This window comes from Triturus cristatus, chromosome 10 (genome assembly GCF_964204655.1).
Source record: "Triturus cristatus chromosome 10, aTriCri1.1, whole genome shotgun sequence".
Taxonomy (NCBI): Eukaryota; Metazoa; Chordata; class Amphibia; order Caudata; family Salamandridae; genus Triturus; species Triturus cristatus.
The window spans coordinates 203,656,765-203,678,282 of NC_140593.1; the positions used below are offsets into that span (position 1 = coordinate 203,656,765).

The window sequence follows — 21,518 nt, forward strand, 5'->3', positions numbered from 1 at the left end:
CTACCATCATACCAGGGGTTTGTGTCTTTTGTGGTGACTCTTTTCAATTGTAGGGGCGCTAGGTTGTCAAGTAGCATGTTCATAGAGTGGAAGGTCCTGTACATCCTTTAATCCATCCAGTGGGGGCGTGAGGATGTGGCTAGCGGTTGCGAGTGCAGTAGGATTGAGGTTTTCTAGGTTCCTCTTCCAGAATTTCATTCTCTTAGGTTGAACAGAGAGTAATTTAACTACTTCCTTGATATGGAAAGTGATTATGTGATGGTCAGACCAGTCGCAAGGAAGAATCGATTCCAGCTGGATAGAGTCTACTTTGGAAATTACTAGATCAAGGGTTGAGCCTTTTTTTTTGGGTGAGGCTATCACAGATTTGGGACAAGTTGAGGTCGGACAGGAAAGCTTTAAGGCTGTTGACTTCTGGGTGATCTAGATCGTTCCAGTGGAGGTTGAAGTCCCCCAGGAAGATCTGAGTAATCTGTTGACCGACATTTGTGGCTAGAATATCCATAATGTGTTCAATGAAGGTAAGGTTGTTACCAGGAGGATGGTAGAAAGAATGAAATGAGCATATTGGCTTGTTATTGCTTGTGATGTCTTGGCAGAGGTATTCACAGGAAGAGAATACTGGGGAGTTGGAGCGGTTCACAGAGAGGTTGTTCCTATGAATGCAGGCAATGCCACCCCCTAGCTTATCGAGTCTATCAAGTCTTGTGATTTAATAGTTTGGGGGAACTAAAACGTCTAAGATGGGCAAGGATGATTCGTTTAGCCAAGTTTCTGTTAAGATGATAAGGTCGAATTCATTGGTTATGATGAGGTCAGCTATGTCAGCGGCATGACTTGATGCTGATCTACAGTTTAGTAGGATACATTTTAGTTGGGCCTTGGTCAGAGTGGTGTTCTGGTCATGGGAGATGGGTACTCTCTTGAGGTTATTTTCATCAATACCTCTGGGGGTGTGTCTTGTAATTCTAGATGCATTGGGATGGATGGGTTGGATTAAGGACAGTTTCTGTGTGTCATCCGTGTGCGCAGGTTTAGAGGGTAGGGGAGGGAGCTCGTAGGAATGAAGTAGGGAAGTGAGCTCACTCGGTGATAGGGATTTCTTTTCCCTGATCAGGTGGGATGAGGCATAAGGGTAAGGTGCTGTATTCCATTTGGGGAATTGAGGCAGGGGGCTAGTGCATTGCTGATGAATGGGTTTCGCTTGTGGCTTGGGTTGTTGCCGGATCAGGTCATGAAGAGTTTGGATGCCCTCTTTTATTTGTTGTAGGGATAATAGTATCTCATCGTGTCTGGAGGTCAGGTGTAGGAGTTATCATATTGATAGCCTGGACTGTGGTTAAGTGAGGAGGGATTATTGCTTGTGTGGTGTCCCGGGGAGTGACATGAACTGGTTCGACGAATGGTGGTTTTTCAGTGTGGGAGTCTGTGGGGAAGGGATGGGTAGATAGGGGATGTGAAGGGGTATTGATGTGTGCTTTAGCAGGATCTTATTCATTGTGTGGCATTCTTATAGAGTGGTAGTCAGTGGAAAGAGGGAGTAAAGAGGGGACATGAGGGGGTATTGGAGTGAGCTGTAGGAGGAGGGACGGTGAGATTTGTAGTGCAGGGAGAGGGAGAAGATGGAACTGCGGACTGATCGGGAGTAAGTGTGTAAGAAGAGATTGGAGCAGACTCCACAACAGAGTTACTGGGGATGGCGATGGAGGTGGGGAGGGATGTACTAACTAAAGGGTGGGCGAAGCTTTGGTTGTGGAGATGGGGAGTGGTAGTGGAGGATGCGTGGGCATGAGGGAGAGCTGGTGCGAGGTGATGCAAGTGTGAGGTGAGGTGGGTATAGTAGAAATTGTGGTGGTGCTGGGAGAGGAGTAGGGATTATGTGGATGTATGTCATTTGGTGGGGTGTCGGTTAGGTCTGGGGTGGGTGTATATGAGCAATGGGATACAGAGGGGTAATGTCTGGATGGGGAGTCAGGTAAGGAATCTGTCAGATGGTTAGGAGAATGGTTTGTTAGGGAGGTGGGATAGGATCTTGCAACCTTCGCTTTGATGATCGGGAAGATGTTGTCCAGTAAATTCAGGTTATGATCTGATGCCTGCAGGAGGATGATCCCATTATGGTAAATGGTAAGTGTAGCAGTTGCTTTGTAGAACGGGGAGGGAATGATAGTTAATGTGAGACCGTGTGCAGTTTTCTTAGTGGATGAAATTGAGAATAGGTCGAGAAAGGCTTTTCGCCATTGTGCTCTCCTTTTGGAGTAGAAGATAATGTTGTTCGTTATGCGTCCTGTGTTATTTGAGAAATAGGGGTAAGAGATTGGAGATTTAGCATCCACATGCTCAGGAGCATTAGCCAATGGTGCAGGAATCACTGTCAGATGGGGTTTCAAGCTTATGCTGAGTTTGTGTCCCTGGTCAGTGGTAGCAGTTAAGAATACTATTGCAGGAGGAGATGAGCCTTTGGAGGGCTAAATGGAGGCATTAGTGAGAACGATACTCAAAAAGAAGCAGAGTAGAAAGGTTGGATTTAATACTATAAAGGCTCTGTTAGACAAATCAGAAAATAAAGCCAGGAATAGTGCTTGTATTTCTATAGTCTTGAGTTTCTAGAACAAGGTAAGATGATGTATTGTATTAAAAATTAGGCAATTGAATTGTCCAAAAGCAGAAGTGGTACTACTCGTTTAGAAACTTTTGTAGTCTTGAAGTCGTTTCATGTTACAACTCGGCACAGGAGCTCGCATCCCAGCCCTTGCAGCTCCTGTTCAGAACCAATGCAGCGCGATGCAACTTGAAGCAGGACTTCACATCGCTGCACTCTCAGCTTCTGATCGCCGGTGACGCAGCATAATGCAACTCTATGTAGGACTTTGCATTGCAGAACTGCGCACCTCCTGATTGGAACCGATGCCGGGCAATTTGAAGCCTCATATTAAAGATATATGAATCAACTCTCTTGGGACTAACCAGGTCCCTGTATCCTGCCCATGCTTCATCACGGTCAGATTAAACTTGTGACCCAGTCCAGCATGGCCAAATATCTATAGTTGGCACTTTGCCCATATTTGTGCTACTTTTACTTAAAACGTTAACGTTCAATATTTCCGGCTCGACTGATTGTGTTTTGCATTTATGAAAATGTACTCTCTTTGCCCAAATTGGTTCGGGATTTTTTTGTGTTATGTTTTTACTTTATTAATGTTTGTGTGCTGCTTAAATACTTTACACGTTGCTTCTAAATTAAACCTCATTACTTTGTGCCTAGCCACAAGAGGGTTGAGTACAAGATAAAATAGTGAATTTTGTGGTTCACCCTGACAAGGATTGTGGTTGTTGGTTGGGTTGAGCTTCCAGATGCCAGTGATTGTTTATAAACACGTCTGGATGGGATGGCTGCTAATGAGTATTTCCTTTAATATTTGTGCTAGTGTTCTTGAGATCCTAATGGGATTTGTAAAATTGGCAAAATAATTAGTGTACTGTATAGTTGATGTAGAATACCCTCTTTTGTGCAATGGGATAAGAGGTCAAGGCGATGTCTGAATTCAGTTGCATGTCCTCTTTGGTTTCTGTCTTAATATTTTTTCAGATTTTTAAGTTTGGAGATGAAATGTTTTTCTAGGGAATTACATAGTTCTTGTGAGCGTGTGATTTTATAACTTGAACATTTATCTTGTGACGTCCCTTAGTTGGACAAGTAGCTTCAGAGATGCCCAGTGAATAATGAAGATGTTGGACATGGGCCTTCCCTGCAGGATCATCCCCAAACTTTTTTCTTCAACTCTCCTGCTTCTTTTTTGTTGGCTTTTAGGACTTTGAGCACTTTACCACTGCTAACCAGTGCTAAAGTGATTGTTCTCTCTCCTTTAAACATGGTAAAACCGGCATACACACAAGTGGAACATTTAGTTTACCTTTAATCCCCTAGTAAATTGGTACTACCAGTACCCAGGGACTGTAGATTAATTGCTACTAGCCGGCCTGCAGCACTGATTGTGCCATCCACATAAACCTTTTGCCAGGCTAAAACCTTTTTTTTAATACATATGTCACCCCTAGGGTAGGCCACAAACTGTCCATAGTGCTGGGTGCATTGTATTTAAAAAGATGAGCATGTACTCTTAAGTTTTACATGGTCTACTGCAAGGCCTACCCCTACCACATGATAACATTGGGTTACCTTATTACATTTAATAAGTAATACATTTTGATTGGGAACAGGTAGGAAAGTCATGTTTGGTCTTTGGGGCATTGTAGTTTAAAACCCTTAATGGAAAAGTTGGATTTTAAGTTGTCACTTTTAAAATGTCTGCAATGTCTTATCTGAACCATTTGGTGCCTGCAGCCTGTTCCTGGCTCACACAACTAGGTGAAATTGTCAGTTGGTGTTTGTGTACTTCTCCCAGACAACATCACAATAGAGGGTCTTGCAGTTGGTAGGATGGGCCATCTCTGCCATGATGGGTGGTAGTGCTGTCACCGATCACACTTGCACTTTAAAGGCACTGGCCCAGCTCACACACACAAATGACTTCAAACTAGCCTATGGTACCCCCAGAAAGACTGGGACCAAGACAGTGAGCCCAGAAATTATAGACACCTCTGTAGGGAAAGCTCCAGAAGCTTCTCCCCTTTGAAACGGGCAGCAGATATAAAAAGGAGACCATCAGACCCACTGTTCAGTACACCCCTGGACTTGTGGAAACTACATATACAATAAACATATGTTAATCAGCGCCAAGATACACTTTGGGGTGAATGTTATGGTATGTTACAGAAGAAGGACTGCCCTGCTCTCAGAGGACTACCCTGATATTTGAGAAGGAACACTGAACCTGCAACCTTCATCATTAGCTGAAGTCACTACCAGGATCAACTGACTGACCTCCTGTTCTGAGCTATAGGAACACAACAAGCTTCAGAATCCTCTCTACAACTGCCCTACTTACCTGCCTGGACCTGCCTGAGCCCTGCTGGTCTTTGCCGGAGTGATGTCATGATTCCCAAGTGGTCCTTCTCTAGTCCTGGACCCTAGGTGTGGCATAAGTTTAGCTCCTTCTTGAAAGAAAATTGAAATCCTAAAGTTTTACACTCTTCATGACCGTGAACAGCCTGTTCACCGTAAGATCTTGTCACCAGCGCTAACCACCAGATTGAAACTCTGATGAACTAGAACAGGGATACTCACAGTACGGCCCGCGGGCCGCCAGCGGCCCGGCAAGCCTTCCTTGGTGGCCCGCGGACCTTGCAGACATCGTGCCGGTTGCAGCAGCGTGGAGCTATGGGGGCCGGGCCGGGTGATTCTTTTAAAAGCCATTCACTTGTTAATAAGGCTTTGTTGTATTTCACCTCTTCTTAGCGCCCCTGCATCTCCCCTCTGAATGAGTGGAGATGCAGGGGCGCTAAGAAGAGGTGAAGTACAACAAAGCCTCATTAACAAGTAAATGGTCTTTAAAAGACCCGTGAAGTACTTGGGTGTGGCGGCTGTGTGCGCTCTGTCCACTCTGTGCCCGGCCCCGCCTCCCCTCTCATCGTGCCTGGCTCTGCCTGGGAATGAATGTCATCTGAAGTTTCTCAGCTCTCGCATAGTGCGTTCAAGGGCAGGTACCTCCAACTCTATGAGCAGAGCCCTTAGCTCACCCTCTGCCTTGCGGATGGCTGTTGCGAGGTCACTTGGGGCCTACCTGCTGAGCTCCTTGTCGCTGTGTATGAGGCTGAGCAGATCAAACACCACGAAGAAAGCACTGAACACTACGGTTGTGCTCCCCGCTATTCTGGCTAGAAGGCGGCCACTGTTCAATACCTGGACGGTTTTAACTAATTTGGAGAGATGGAGGCCGGCCTGACTGACTCCGAAGCACATGTTCCCAAAATCCGCGTTTACAGTCTCGGCCAAATCTCTGATTTCCTCCGCCAGCTGGTTGGCAGCCGTCATGTGTTCTTTGATTCTCTCCAGCCCCCTTTCACACTCCTTCAAGAGCCCCTCCACTTCGTCTTTGCCTATTTTGCTGTTGATCGCATCCACCACACTTGCCCCTGCAGAGGTGACTCCCCCTGCGGTGGAGAGGCCGAGTCCTACAGCAGCTGCCCCGAGGGATGCCTCCCCTGTGAAAGGTGCAAGGACCAGCCCCCCCCCCCCCAATGCCAGCAGTCCCCCAGAAACACCCGCGAAGCTCCCGATGGAGACAGAGGGAGAGAGAGAGAGATAGAGAGAGAGAAGGAAGGAGACGGAGAGAGAGAGAGGGAAGGAGACGGAGAGAGAGAGAGGGAGAGTGATAGAGAGAAGGAGAGAGCGAGAGAGAGGGAGAGAGACAGAGGGAGGGAGGGAGACAGAGGGAGGGAGGGAGACAGAGAGAGGGAGGGAGACAGAGTGATAGATAGATAGATAGATAGATAGATAGATAGATAGATAGATAGATAGATAGATAGATAGATAGATAGATAGATAGATAGATAGATAGATAGATAGATAGATAGATAGATAGATAGATAGATAGATAGATAGATAGATAGATATGTGTGAATGCCTGGTCTGGTGGCTCAGTGGACAAAGGCGTCCGCTGCAGGGGCCTGTGTTCAACCTCATGGTCATAGTTTTTTGGGGGGGTCTAGCCCCGCCCCCTCCCCCACTGGCCCCGCCCCCTCCCCCACTGGCCCCGCCCCCACCGGTGCGGCCCTCAGCCAGAAACCACACTGTAAATTTGGCCCCGGAGAGAAAGTTAGTGAGTACCCCTGAACTAGAATCTTCGCACTATAGCGACTGCTGTCGACAACAGGCAACATGAGATCTGAATTTTTCCCTGCAGCATTGACAGCCCAAAGGGACTACCGGCGTGAAACTCCAGCAACGACCATCTGTGACACTCAACATGATCTTCGAGATACAATGATGACCGTCCGTAATGCCCGGCTTGCTTTTTGAGCTACAGCAAAGACCATCCACAACACTCGCCATGCTCCTCGTCGCCTCCTCCACACCGCGAATGGAACTCTTCGCACTGGACTTAAGAAAGTAACTTTTCCTGCTGGACTAACCTGGTTTCTGTATCTAACTCCCACTCCATCACGGTTGGCCTGAACTTGTGACTTTCACCTGGTTTTGCATGACCAGATAACCACCAGTGGCCCTGTGTCCTTTTAGGTGGTGTACTTAACTTAAAAGTTTGAAACTGCATACCTCCGGTCCAACTGATTGGATTTTTGTCATTTTGGTATCAAATCATTAATTCAGTTTTACTCTATTACCTAAGTTGGGATGTTTTTTTTTGTTGTGTTTTCACTTTAGCACTGTACTCATCTATACTCTGTAGAGACCACAATGGTCTTCGGCAAGGCATCCTGGCAGCTGCTCCTCACCGAGGCTGCTTCTTGAGCAGCCCTGCATCTGCCCCTTCCGCTGCATTCCCGGACACCATGATGAACCAGATCCCTAAGGAATTCACAACAGTGGGTTGCCACCTGGAAGTCATGGATGCTAAGAAGTCCAATCTCCAATCTATTTGGGCAGACACCACCAGTTTCCATGGCAGAGTGGAGGGGATAGAGCGGCGTCTGTCGGTGCTGGATAAGAAACTCAACCATGCCCTGGATAGAAACTCAGAACTCTGGTGTCTTTCTAACAAAATTGTTGGCCTGGAAGATAGGCGTCACAGGGATAATTATAATGTCTGCTTCTTCAGCTTTCCGAATGGGTGGAAGGAAACAATGATTGCTGCTTCCTCCGGGCCTCCTCCCGCCCTCATGGGGCTTATCTTCTCTCCACCTGTAAAGAAACAGAGAGCTTACAGAATTGGACAAAACAGACTTGCAGCACCAGACAGGGCATGGCCCCTCATAGCATGTTTCCTCCATCATCAGCAGGTATGACAACTCTTGACTGCAGCCCACTCCCATGGGCTGTATGACTGTGGTAGCCATAAGATCTGCGGACTTCTCCAGGGAGATGAATGAAAAGAGACCTTTTTAACCCTCAAGCCTCAACTGCGTAAATGTGACATAAACTTTGGCCTCTTCAAACCAGCACAGATGTGGACCGTGAAGGATGCAAATCCAAGGTTTTTCATGACCCGGAGGAGCTGCAGTCTTTCTTGGAGGGTCTCCAAGAGCCGGGAATGGACAGGGCCCATGTTGAGTCGGCTGCTGCCATCCTGCTGGTGGACTCGTCTTTTTCTGCTGTCGAAGACCGATGCCCCGAGGGGCAGATGTCAGGGCAGATTGACCAGGTCGCAGTGTGGTAAGGACAAAGCAAGGACAAAGGACAGAGCAATAGTCGAGCTCATGCAGGATAGAAGGTGCAACATATCCCGCTCCCGCTGAAGTCTGGAGTGGGGCCGGACTGATGCACCCACTGACTTGGGCTACTTTCTTTTCTCCAAGGTGATGGTCGCCCTGTCACAGGATACTTGTATCATCGAGGGCATGATATCAGACCACTCTCCAATCCTCTTTTTTCTTGATCTGGGGTGATAATCCCAGGTCACAAGACATGACATCTCAAATTTCCTGTCACAGGCTTCCTCAGTGCAAGGTCCAGCTTCGGTCTCATGTCACCACCTACTTGGACCATATCCAGGGGTTCAAAACCTTGGTATGAACACTGTGGATTGCAAACAAGGTGATCATTAGCAGACAACTGATTAGAGATGCTGCTCTCTCCAAAAAACAAAAAGGTGGAGCAGCAGAGGATCCTGGAGGGCACCATAGCAATCCTAACACTCTTGTACATTGAGGGCCTGTCAGCCACCTCAGGTGCCGCTTGGAAAATGCTCATATGGACCTTAACACACTTTATGCCGCCAAGGCAGAGTATGTGCTGCAGAGTCTGAAGGGCTGCCACTATGAGTAGGAAGAGAAGGCGGATAATGTACTGGCGGCACAATTGAGACAAAGAGAGTTTATGATGGCTAACCTGACCATCAAAACTGCTACTGGTCGTATCCTCAGTTGGCCACAGGACATTGCAAATTGAGTTTGATGCCTTCTACCGGGACACCTACATCCACAAAGTGACTCCAGACCCCACCCGGCTAAACATTCTCTTTGACGGTGTCCATCCGCTCTGCCTCAACGAGTCAGGCAGGGACCTGCTTTGGGGGAAATTACCAAGGCATAGTAGCGCAATCTATATCCAAACTCCCATACCACAAGGCCCCTGTTGTATAAGTGGACAAGGGAGAAGATGGTGGACTCCCTCTAGGAGGCCTTCCAGTAAGCTGAGCACATGGGTTCCCTTGGTCCCATCTTGATCATTGCCCTGATCGTGGTCTCCCCCAAGCCAGAGAACGATCCCCTTCTTAGAGGTAGCTTTAGACCAGTTTCCCTACTCAGATGAGCAAAATTTGACTACGACAAGTAGTCTCAACTCAACCTCTCCTTGTGGAGTAGGATGCAGGCTGTCAAAATGGTGAACCTTCCCAGGTTTACCTGCATCCTAGGAAGTTCTTGAGGTCGGTGGACAGGGGTGTCAAGCCCTTAATTTGGGGGAAGGTGAACGCCGAGTGGCCAGAGGCAGGCATTTAGCCACTGATCATGTGGTGGCATGGGTCTTCCCTCGGTAGAACACCACTACATGGCCTTGCACCTGGCACAGCTTGCCTACATGCACCCACAGTCTCAGGACCCTCCATTGTGGGTTGCGATTGAGCACAAAATTTTGAGTTGTCCGAGGGGGATGCACTCACTCTACAAATACGATGCCTCCAAACCTGCTTCAGGGAAACCCGTGATTCAGGCTATGGCCAAGACCTGGATGCAAGCCCATAGGCTTCTCTCAGTGGATACCTACCTCCATGATCAGGCACCTTTATGGGCAATACCGGCATCCGCATTGGAGGCAAGATGCTGATTTGGGGTCAATGGCCTGATGCAGGGATGCTACATGTGCTTTCCCAGGGGGCACTTAAATCCTTGAAAATGCTTCCCAAGGATTTCCATCTACCGGTTCAGCAGTAGAAATAGATGGAGCTGCCCCACTTTTTCAGGTCCCTAGCCCTGGGTCCTCCCGCCCTCCTCGATGGTGTCCTATCTTAACACACGGGGACACTTTAGAGGGAAGATATCAGGCTTTTACAGCTTCTTGATCTGGCATCTGTACTCCCTACCTCTGTTGGAGAGCCTGCAGGTCAGGTATCAGGCATGGCTTCAGGTGCGGTATGAAGCAGAGGATTGGATGGAGCTGCTGGACAGTCTAAGCCATTAGACATGGAAGCCAGAATCAAGTTCTGCCTCTTTCAGACACTTAACAATTGGCACTGGAGCCCAACGAAACTTAGGGCATGAGGGTTGCTACCCTACTTCAACTGTTTGTGTTGCGACAACACATGCTGTGACATGGTGCACATCCTGTTGTTGTAGGGATTCTGCACATACACAGAACTATGCACAGGATTATGGGACCTCAGTGTATAGGGGCTATGCCTTCCTACCGCCTTAGTACCCATGAGCCCAGGACTGACTAGCTATAGTGTCTCACTCGCTACTCACAAATGGAGAAACAAATGATTAGACAACCCAGAGCACAACACTCCCGGATCTCTTAGGAATCGTGGTAACAAGACACCCCTTTCGCTCACTTCTCTCGTACCTGTCCACAACAAGATCTGACAGAGTCACAGAATTAGTCTAAAATATTTATTTCAACTAACGTGCTCTAAAATGCAGTATACATGCCATTACTAGCGTAATAATGCATAATACAAATATTGTCAGCATAACAGCAAGTCCATATATTCTGAAGGGAGATGTCATCTTACAAAGACATTGGAAACCGGACTACGGTGCCCAAGCTCCCTCCCAGTGGACTGAACATGAAGTATTATAGATAAAAAGATAGAAGATTTCAGGGCTTTGTCAGCAGACCCCACACCTTTAGGACATAGATCGTATTCCTACATGACAGGTGCTTATTGCTCTTCTACCTGGAATGGTCCCTCTCCAAGTGTGCCTGTGTTAAACATGCAGTCCCATAATATCAAAATACAAGTATTCCTCAGACAGCAGCTGTAAGGTATGTTTTGTCCATCTGCCTGGGCCTGACCAGAACAGATTACCAAGGGGCATTGTTGATTGACCTTACTTCCAATGTTCAGACTAAACTCCAGGAATAAGCGGAGAACGATCACAGCAGACAGTTCTCATGTGAAAATTGTAAATAGTCTTGTATAAGAGAAAGCGTCTAGTAACGTGCACAAAAGCAGGATCATGGCTCCCTGGCTCATGCTAACTAAAAGATGTCGACAGTGCCCCTTGCAACCATGTGACACTGTGTGAATGTACGGCGCTCCACCCCTTGGAGGGGGCTGTCAGCTCCATGTGGCACTAGACAAGAGCAATCCCTGAGCTGCTCAAACGGTCTCTGTTCATGCTTCATGCCACAGCGAACTCACCTTGACAGTAACATTCGTGTTCTCTGGCACTAGTGCTCCCCACTCCTACTCACACATAAGGAATTGCTCATAAAACTGTATAAGACGGCCTCGTATGAGTGACTCATTTATAATCGGCAAGACAAGGTGGAGACCTTCCTTCACACACAGTCGTCCTTCTTTCAAGGAGACAGCCGCTGATCACTGTCAGGATTACTGTTAGGCAAGCTAGCCATGATCCTAGGCACCTATATCTTCCCCACTGGGCATCTTGAGGGGTGGCACTGCCACTGGGCCACCCCTGCTATGGCATCCCCTTATCTCTCCCTGACACTACGAGGCCCTTTCCCTACTTCTGCCTCTTTTCTCTCTTATCCCCTCTCCCTTCCATGCCCACACACCCCTGGTCCCCAAGACTGACCCCCACCACGCCCTATTCCTTATATCCTGTTTGGACACATGGCGGTTTAAGCAACAATGATTATGTGCTGTGTCATGGCCGATATCTGGGTGTTTACTTGTATCCACTGGTACTTTCAGACCATTATTAAAATGTTTTTTTATTTCATTGCTTGTCTAGAGATATTTTATTTATGTTGAGAGATTTTATCTCAAGTGCCATCCAGCGAGGTTTCTGATGTTGACTGGAGGTTGTAATAGTGTTCAATGGGATGTTGTTGTCAAGGGTAAGTGTCAGGCTAAATTGGAACTGTTGAACCTCCATTATTAGGTTGATATGATAGAAAGAAATAGGTTGATCAAATAAGCTGGAAAGATCCCGCTTTTTCCAGCCTCTGACAGTTATTTTAGGGATTGGAACAGATGGCTTTCTTAGAGGTCAAGAGACATGGAGTTTTAATTGGATTATATTGTGGGCTGCCAAGAAAACTTTACACTTCGGTCACCGTGGTACGGTTTAGATTTCAAATTTGGTGTTCAGTGTATACCCATCTTTGTTAAAGGATCAAAGAACAATCGATTAATAACATTAAATTCAATGATGAGATGGTCTTGGAGAGTGCATCAGTAAAAAGGTTTTCAAATAAAGGATTAAGGGCCAGATGTAGGTAAATATGAAATACCGATTCCTAAATACCGAATTTTACCGATTCGGTATTTAGGAATCGGAATTTCATATGTAGCTAATAATTCGGTAAAAAATACCGAATCGGTAATATTCGTTATTACCGAATCGGTAATACAGATTCGGTAATAAGGAATCACCTTCCCATTCATTCCTATCGGCCTGGAGGCCCATAGGAATGAATGGGAAGCCATTCACTATTACCGATTCGGTAAATACCGAATCGGTAATAGGGGGAGCATATTCAAGGGTGGCAGGGTGTCACATTGACACCCTGTTGCACCCCTGAATCATGTATGTGTGCACATGTGGCGCACATACATGCCCTAAGGGCATGTATGTCTGCCACATGGCACCTTGAGAAAAGCAAATTATTGCTTTCTTAAAGGTATTCGGTATATACCACCAACTTGTAGTTGGTGGTAAATAACGAATCCTGAATGCAAAAATACATGAGTGCCTCCTACATAGCTTATAAGGATTCGGTATTTTACCGATTCCTTAAAATAAGGATTCGGTAAATTACCGAATCCTTAAAACCTGCCTCCTACATTAGAAAGGGCTAAATACCGGTCGGTAATGGGAAAATTAGCGATTTTCGGCCGTTACCGGCCGGTATTTAGCTACCTACATATGGCCCCGAATGCTTAAAACCTGCCTCCTACATTAGAAAGGGCTAAATACCGGTCGGTAATGGGAAAATTACCGATTTTCAGCCGTAACCGGCCGGTATTTAGCTACCTACATTATATGATGGAGGTTTACAATCAAGAAGAAATGAAGTTGTGAAAGATAGTGTGGGGAAATAAAGGTTCAACAGATATTCTCGCTCATTATAGTTTACAGATTGATTTTATAGGTAAAGAGTTTGAGGACAAAGCTATGTTTTTTGCAGTCTTTACTGAGGGGTGTTTTTTTGTCATAAGGGTTTTGTGCCCTTTGGGTATGGCTAAATGTAGGATTGGTGCCACACCATGAAAACCAAAACTGAGGGATAACAAATTAGCAAAAGTGAGAGTCTGTGATCAGATGAAAAATGTCCATGTGTTTCTGTTCAAAGATCTTGTGTTCATGAAGACACAGAAAGTAGGTTTTGGGACTTGGATGGTAGGAGACAGTATGTATGTTAACTGATTGGGTTGAAATGGGGGTAGACGTGGGATGACAAGTTAAAGTGACATTAAATGGTTAATAAAAGCATGCAAAGAAGGTCAAGAAAGAAGAAAAGATGAGGTTTTAGGGCATGTGTTCAAAGGGGAATCAGGGTATGTGAAGTCAAGAGTTGAATAATGAGAGGTTACTGGAGCAAGAATTGAGAAGGGGTGTGAAAAGTAATTGGGGGTTGGAAGTGAGGAATGAAAATAGTCATGAATTACGCATGATGAGAGTTGCAGAGGTTCACATGTGTAGATGATTAGAATTAGGTGTGATGTACAGAATAGATTGAATGCCAGCTGGAAGGGAGGAAAGTAGGAGAGTAATAGATATGGGGAAGAGGCAACAAAGTTGAAGGTTAGGGGCCGAGGAAAGAATTTGAAAGTGTCAAACATTAGTGTGGAAAGAAGTGTAACCTTGTAATTTCAAACAGGCGGCAGCAAGATGGTAAAAGAGAATAGAAAGGAGAGCGAAGAGTATATGCATAGTATGGCAAGATTAAAGTGAAGGAGTAAAAGGAGAGGGAAGAATTTTGTGAACATTTGGTGGTGGAATTATTTAATAAACAAGAAGGACTGACAAAAAGAGGGAGGGGCAAAGGGATAGGAAGTTAGCATAATTGAGGAGGTTTAAAGAAGTGGGAGAATGTTTCTAGTCCTGTCTGTGGAATTTTGTTTCATATTTCCTTCTTAAATGTTGAATATTGTGCTGGAGAAAACCTTCAGGTCCAGAGGACCATTTAATGTTTGTTGTGCCTGTGATGATTTATTTACTCTGGTGTATTTATAATCTTAATTATTTGTCTGTTCTAATCATATCCTGTGAATTGTGTTGTTTCACTCTAAAGTGGTGGATGTCAAGCTAACAACACCACTTGGATTCTTTATTGGGGGAGTCCTGATGGAGGTTCCAGTTTTGAGTCAAGAAGTGGTGATTACATCAGGCGTTTCAGAAATCAGACACCAGGAACACTTGGATATCACTTGGAGAATGTTTCTGATTTGGGTTTTTGTGGAATTTCTGAAAATTAAGGAACATTAGTGATTGTGGAAAGGGCCTGGGAACAAGCCTTAGGCCCTAAGAGCAGCTTGGGTGGAAGGATAATATGTTCACTCTGGAGCACCTTGCTTCTTTGTTTTGAGATGGTTCTGGATATATGATTTAGCTTGCTTTTTTTGTAGATAGACATTAATACTCAGCTATCAGAATGGCTTGGATACATTGTAGGTTGAAGACTGACAGTGAATACGATTTACAGGTTGAATGTAATTATTAGAACGTGGGTTTAAGACTGGGTGATATTTCTGAAGGTGCATAAGGTTCGTGAAACCGTTTGTGACCTATAGCTCAAAAACGCCCAAGGAGGGTTAGACACTGAGAGGTTAGTAGGCTGATGAGAAATGGAAGAGAAACAGAAGCCGTTGTAGTGAGACGAAAGGTAACCCAGAAACAGTGAAGGCATACACCATGGGAATTAAGTGGATCCACAGTAGTAGGTCTGTTGCAAATCCAACTGTTGTGAAGGCACAACCCAAATAGGATTAGGAAGGCATCTTAAAATAGGCACTGCAGTAGTGGATCTATGTTGTAGATCCTGCAGTAATCAAATCATTACCTAAGAAAAATAAAACAATGCCACCATGGAGGGTCTGCATAACCCAAAAGAGGTTTAGATAAGACTTTTTGACAAACTTTAAATTTGGTTATGGAGCAACCATGGAAGATAAAAACAGAAAAAGTCTAAAAGGTAGAGACTGAAGCCATGATGGCAAAGCCCAAAGAACAGTCGATATAGACACCACATGTATGGAGTGGGGGTATAAGTGGGTAAGGTAGAATGTGGGGAATATTAAAATAGATAACATAGGCATTAATTTATGGGTCTATGGGTCAAACCAAAAAGAGCAAAGGAGCAGCCTATGGAAGTTCAGCAGCCATCATAGCAGTGAATCTATGGCATGACCCCAGAAGACAGGAAAGTGTTACCCCAGAAATAATAATTCAGATACCATAGTAGGTATGCATGACTCATTGACTTTTATTTAGACATCTTACAGGTGGGGCTAAGAGGCAATACTCAAGTATAGTGATGGTGCAACCATGGAAGGTAACAACATTAAAGGGCAGATTTACAAGAAAGTGAAGCATCTGTACAGATGCGTCACTTTCCCTGCACCACCCTTAGAAACCCTTGCGCCACCATGGATGCGCCGCATTTACAATACGGCGCACTATGGCGCAAGGATTGACAGATGCATCAGAAATTCTGACGCATCTGTTGCCAGAAAAGTCACACATTTGCTGGAGTCACGTCGCAAGCACGACGCAACTCCAACAATGCGTGTTGAGGCCTATTCCCACTACACTGTGTCACTACTTACGCCTGCTTGAAGCAGGCGTAAGGTTTTGATGCAGTGGCATCCTAAAAGTGGCGCAGTGAAATCTTGTAGATTTCACTGAGTCACTTTTACGAGGCCTTCCTGCGTGGGAACGCCCACCCTGCATACATTATACCTGACGCAGGTATAATGTGACGCAGGGCTTTACAACGTGACGCATCTCCCTAGATGCGTCACGTTGTAAATTGGCCGCATTGTTTGCGCCGCTGTTGTGTCAAAAAAGCGACGTAACTGCAGCGCAAAAGTCACGCAAGGGGCTTGTAAATCTGCCCCTAAGAGTCTAAAAAATCAACCCTGAAGTCATACTGGTGAATCCCAAGAGGATTAAAAATAGAAATCACAGAGCTGAGAGTATGAGATCAACCAAGAGGCAGCTAAGGTACCATCCAGTGTATATAAAAATTGGAACCACAGTAGTATATGGTGTCAACTTAGGTTGAGGAGGTAAACCCCTCTTGTGTGGGGTCAATATTTGCACACCTTTCAAAGTGATGTATTTAGATTTAGGAAAAGAGGACAGAGGTGGGAACAAAAAAATCTAGAAATATTAGCAATTGTGGAAATAGCCTCGGTCCTGGCCCTAGACTGTATGGGGCACAAACAGGAACATTATCACAGTAATACACCCTTAATTTCTCTGCACTTTATTTGGACTCTTGCCTGGATGCCATCAGAGAAAGGGTTAAACAGTGAGAAAGAGGCAAGCTTTGTAGGATGTGCACAGGGAGCAGTGACTTGACACCATACATTAATGGAGAATGAACTCCCGGTAGTTCTGAGGCAGTAGGAAAATCAAGTTGGTGAACAAAATGTCAGCACAGCCCAATGTGGCCTTAGTCCAAATAAAAACGCACACACACCACTGGAATGGAACATGCCCCGAATAAAAGGTCCCAGAGACAACAGTGCTGAATATGGGTGTATACCGGGAAACACACAACAAAATGAAATACAGTGCTGCAATACCTTTCAAGCTTCATACAAGAATCTTTAGACCAGAAACTGGCATACACACCATGTTTAGAGCTACATTTGCAAAATATAAGTGACTGCTAAGATTCGCATGCTGCATTTATAGTCAAAAAGAATTCAAATGCAAATTTGTATTTATGTAGGAGCACCTCGTTCATATGCAACAGGCTAGGTGGAGACTGTTGGTACACACATGGTAGATCTCTTCTTCCCACTTAATTACCTATCAGACCACCCCTAATTAGTTCCTCCAATGTACTCTCCAGGCATGAATATAAATTCACCAATATCCCAGGGTGCAGTGAAAAATGTTGCAACACTGTTTTGTCGCAGCTATGCTCCTTTTTAATGAATGAGGTGCCCTATCTTATTGATAGTGTGCATTCCTGCCCATTGTTTTGTCCCAGGGCAGCGCAGCAACTTTCCTTGCAGTCCAGCACCAAAGCCTCTGAACTGAGGCCCAAAGTGACTGCACCAATTTTAAGACCAGCTATTTTCTTGTTTTAAAAAACTGCCTCTAACTGGACTTAACAGTAATTTTGGAGGGTTATCGCCATATGGGAAATTCATTGTAAATATCTCGAAGTGGGGTTAGCAGTAGTTTTTGCACGAGAACGCCCACCTTGCATCTCAATTTTGTTAAGTCCCCCTAAAAGAAGAGGCGATCTTAAAAATTCACGTTTACACCAGAAAAGTGCTGCTAACTGGGTTAGCGGCAACTTGTAAAGACGGTGATAAAAAAGAACGCCGTAACGTCAAAACATTTACGCTATAGTGGCGTTAAGTTCTTATGTACAGGACATATGCCCCTAAAATCTCAATACTAGTTGATACGTTTGTTGTTTCAAGCCACTAAGCCCTCCTCTATCATTGCAAGCAACTAAGAAAATCCATGGCCAATGATTCTCTTTTAGAAGAAAGGTCCATCGTAAAAACATTCCATGCCAGTGACAGTGGATGGACTATTCACCTAGAAGGAAATTCAGTCGTAATTCACTGGTGATAGACAATGATCCTGGCACAACTCCTTATGTTGCAATCAACTACTCTCCTGTTAAATGCCCGTCAAATGACTCCTTTCTGTTTAACTGTAAGCCCTTGACACGGAACCACCACATCCCAAGTTACAATACCCATTGCTTGGGTGTGTTTTAAAAAAAACACCTGAGAAAGACACTTTGGAAAATAACAGACAGGGGATATGGAAACACCAGAACTCGGGGTAATGGATAATGGATAAGAACAAATCTCAGTAAGGACCTCAAATAAACATGAAAATGGCTAAAAATCTAAGAAAAGTGAATATCAAAAACTAGTTATTCACTAGAACCCTCACCTCCTGACAACTAGAGCAGCAAGTAGAAGCACCACATAGGCTTTTAGAAGACTAAAATAAAATGCACTGATTACAGTTTGGCTGAGAGACGCAAATCCCAATACTACTGCAAACACCCACAGCTCAAATAGTATCCCCCCCTGGCTATTCCATGCAATTCTTGCAAGGATTTTGGAAGTAATAATTGGTACATAAGGCCTCTATTGTTGAGTCAGTCATGATAAAAAAGTGATGCAAGTTATGTACTCGCATTCAAAACTCACAAAATATTCCTGAATAATCTAACATTGATAGAAAATGACATGCTACACTTCTAACTCCAGAAATCATGAGCTATTTGTGCATCAAATCAAGTCTGGTGAGTTGTAGGTTAAATGAAATTTGAAGCCATGCATTATGTTGGGAGCCAAATATTCATGATCTACGAAAAGCTATGCTTGCATAGTGAAACTTAATCATACCTCTAGATGACTAATTGTGGTTCTGAGTGAACTACTCCCTTCTTCCACTGTGGCATTGACTCCAGATGGCACTAAGGCAAATCTCTTACACATTTCTATTGCCCACTGTCAAATATAAGATGCCAGAAATGTAAATTAAATGTGGGCATCTTAAGAGTCAGCAGTATAAATGTGAACTTTATTTTATTATTTGTATTGAACGCAATACCCAGTTGACATTGGGCTCAAAATGCTTTCTGGTGGTCAAACAAGAGGCAATTCAGATAGTTGTACATTGTTAATAGAACGTGGTTGGATGATGTTGCTTATGTAGGAAGCATGCAGGATCATAAATGCAGTTTGCGGGGTTGCACATTTATTTTGCAATGGTCTTTCAGTAGGGTCTAGACATGAAGGTATGCAGAAGTGTTTAGAGCAGATACAGCAACTCTTGCAAATAAGTATCATCTGCATGTTGCTAGTACTATGCTTTATGGGGCAGTTTGTTTAGGAAGTGTTGGGTCTTCATGGAATGGAATTGGAATTGTATTTATGCAGTACTTACTACCCTTGAAGAAACATCAAAACTCTTTTCTGAGAGAAGCACGCTACTCTGGAACCCAAACTGGATTAGTGGTGAATTATTAAATAGAAATATGGATTATTTTGAGTGGTGGTCATGTGAGTCTGTTAGTTGGATTAAAAAAGGAGAATGGAGGGATGGAAGAGGGAAGTTTCTAGAAAGTGTTTAATGGGTGATCACAGTAGTAGAAGGAGGTTTGGGATAAGTAAAGGAGAGATGGAGGAGGGAAGAGTCTCTACAAATGGATTAGAGAGATCATAATGGTAAAATAAGGTGTCGGATTAGTCTAAAGAGGGAGACATGAGGGAAGAATTTAGAAAGGGTTGTTTGGGCGATCATAGTAGTAGAATGAGGTTAGGGATGAGTCAGAGAGCGGAGGTAGAGGATATAGTGAGAGAGGTATAGGGTAAAACATAGGGCAGTGCAGTGGAGAGACTCAAATGTGTTTGTTTTCTTTTTTACAGTAGGAGTAAAATAATACATTTATAAATCTCTAAGTAGAGGGAAGGTATACATGTGTAAGGAAGGTAATATATCAAGATTTACATTGTATCTAATAAACTCAGACTTTCAAGTGTTGCTATAATTTAAGCTAATTTGTGTGTGTTTATTTTCTTTTCAATAATTCAATAGTGAAGCAATTGTAGATAAATAGTTTTGATAACATTTACATATTGTGATATGTGCATCCAATGAAAAAGCTTTTAATAAAACTATGCAGTGATCTATATACATGGATCTTTTGTTTGGGGCAGTGAGTTCCATAGTTTGGCTGCTTGGACAGACTAGTTTGTGCCACCCATGTTTTTTTCTTGGATCGTGATATTTTGAGGCAAGGTGCCAATCTGGAGCAGAGGTTCCTTTGTTGAATGTATTTGGGGATTTTATTCCTGATGAAAAGCAGCCCTGTTCCATATATTGCGTTGTGCGTGATACAAAGCAGCTTGAATGTGGATCTTCTGGCCACCGGTAACCAATGTAGGGCCCTCAAGGCGGGGACGATGTGGGATTGTGGCTTTACATGTAGGAGTAGTGGGGCAGCAGAGTTCTGAATCTGTTGTAGTCTTTTCATAGTTGATAAAGATCATCCGTGGTAGAGGCCAATGGCGTAATCAAGTTTAGACAGTACAATAGAGATGGTAGCCTGGACTTTGTGTGGAAATCCCAGGTGGGGGAAGATTTGTTGCGGAGTTTTCATACAAATGAAGCTTGATCTTGCTAATTTGTGCACTTGGGCATTTACTGATAGCTTGGCATCCATGGTAATTCCAAGGTTTTTACTTCCTTAGATACTTTAGGATGTGGTCCCAGATCGTCAGGCCAGGCGGCAAGTGGGTCATAATTTTTCAATTTGCCACATTTGAGTATTTCCATTTTGGAAGCATTCCATTTGAGATGGCTCCATGTCATCTGATCAACATCTTTTTTTTTAAACAAACTTTATTGAGTTTTTCAAGTGAACATACTTGTACAATTAGCCCCTCTTCTGATTCATGAGCATACATGTACAGTTATCACAATGCAAGTGTTACAGTTACCATATTGCTATACAGTCGCCATCTTCTGGCTCCATTGTATTCATTTACATAACTTGTCCTATTCGTGTTACATCTCAACACGCCATGCATTAATTGTATATAATAATTTTTACAGGCAGTACATATATCAATTAAGTCCAATCAAACAACTCTGGATCCCCCTCCACCCACCCCACTAACCGGGCATCACAATTGGTATCTAGTCTGGATTATAGAGGAAGCATCCATGGCATTTTTTACAGGAAACATTAACAAACAACACAGTTCTATTTTCAGCATCTAGTTCCTAGGTTACCATGTACATGTTGTCTGTGCATCTGACTTAAGTGGCTCTGAACCGTGCACTAGCTGTGCTGTGATGTGTTAGCAGCATAGGTGGCCTGCCCTGATGTCTATGGTGTGTCATTTGTAGGGTCATCTGCCAATTGTGCGGTCTCATCCCATGATTTGAAGGCCTCCTGTAGCATATCCCAAGCTATTTCTATGGGAATTTTATGCTGCCCTCGCTGTTCCGTTTTGCGTATTGTAGCACTTTCAGCTAGGCTCCACTTCTCTACCTCCTCTTTCCATGCCTCTATTTTTGGTGGCTTAGTTGCTTTCCAACCTCTTCATGATGTGTCTTTTAGCTAGTATTAGCGCTAAGTCTGC

General features: G+C 44.4%; 1 protein-coding gene and 1 pseudogene across 2 annotated transcripts in view; one reads left to right on the top strand and one right to left on the bottom strand.

Annotated features, from left to right (window-relative positions):
* The window catches only part of DGKB (diacylglycerol kinase beta), a 1,940,047-nt gene that overhangs the window by 461,420 nt on the left and 1,457,109 nt on the right, over nt 1–21,518 (top strand). The gene's annotated exons all lie outside the window — the stretch shown is intronic.
* LOC146789215 (uncharacterized) lies at nt 5,561–7,415 on the bottom strand (annotated as a pseudogene).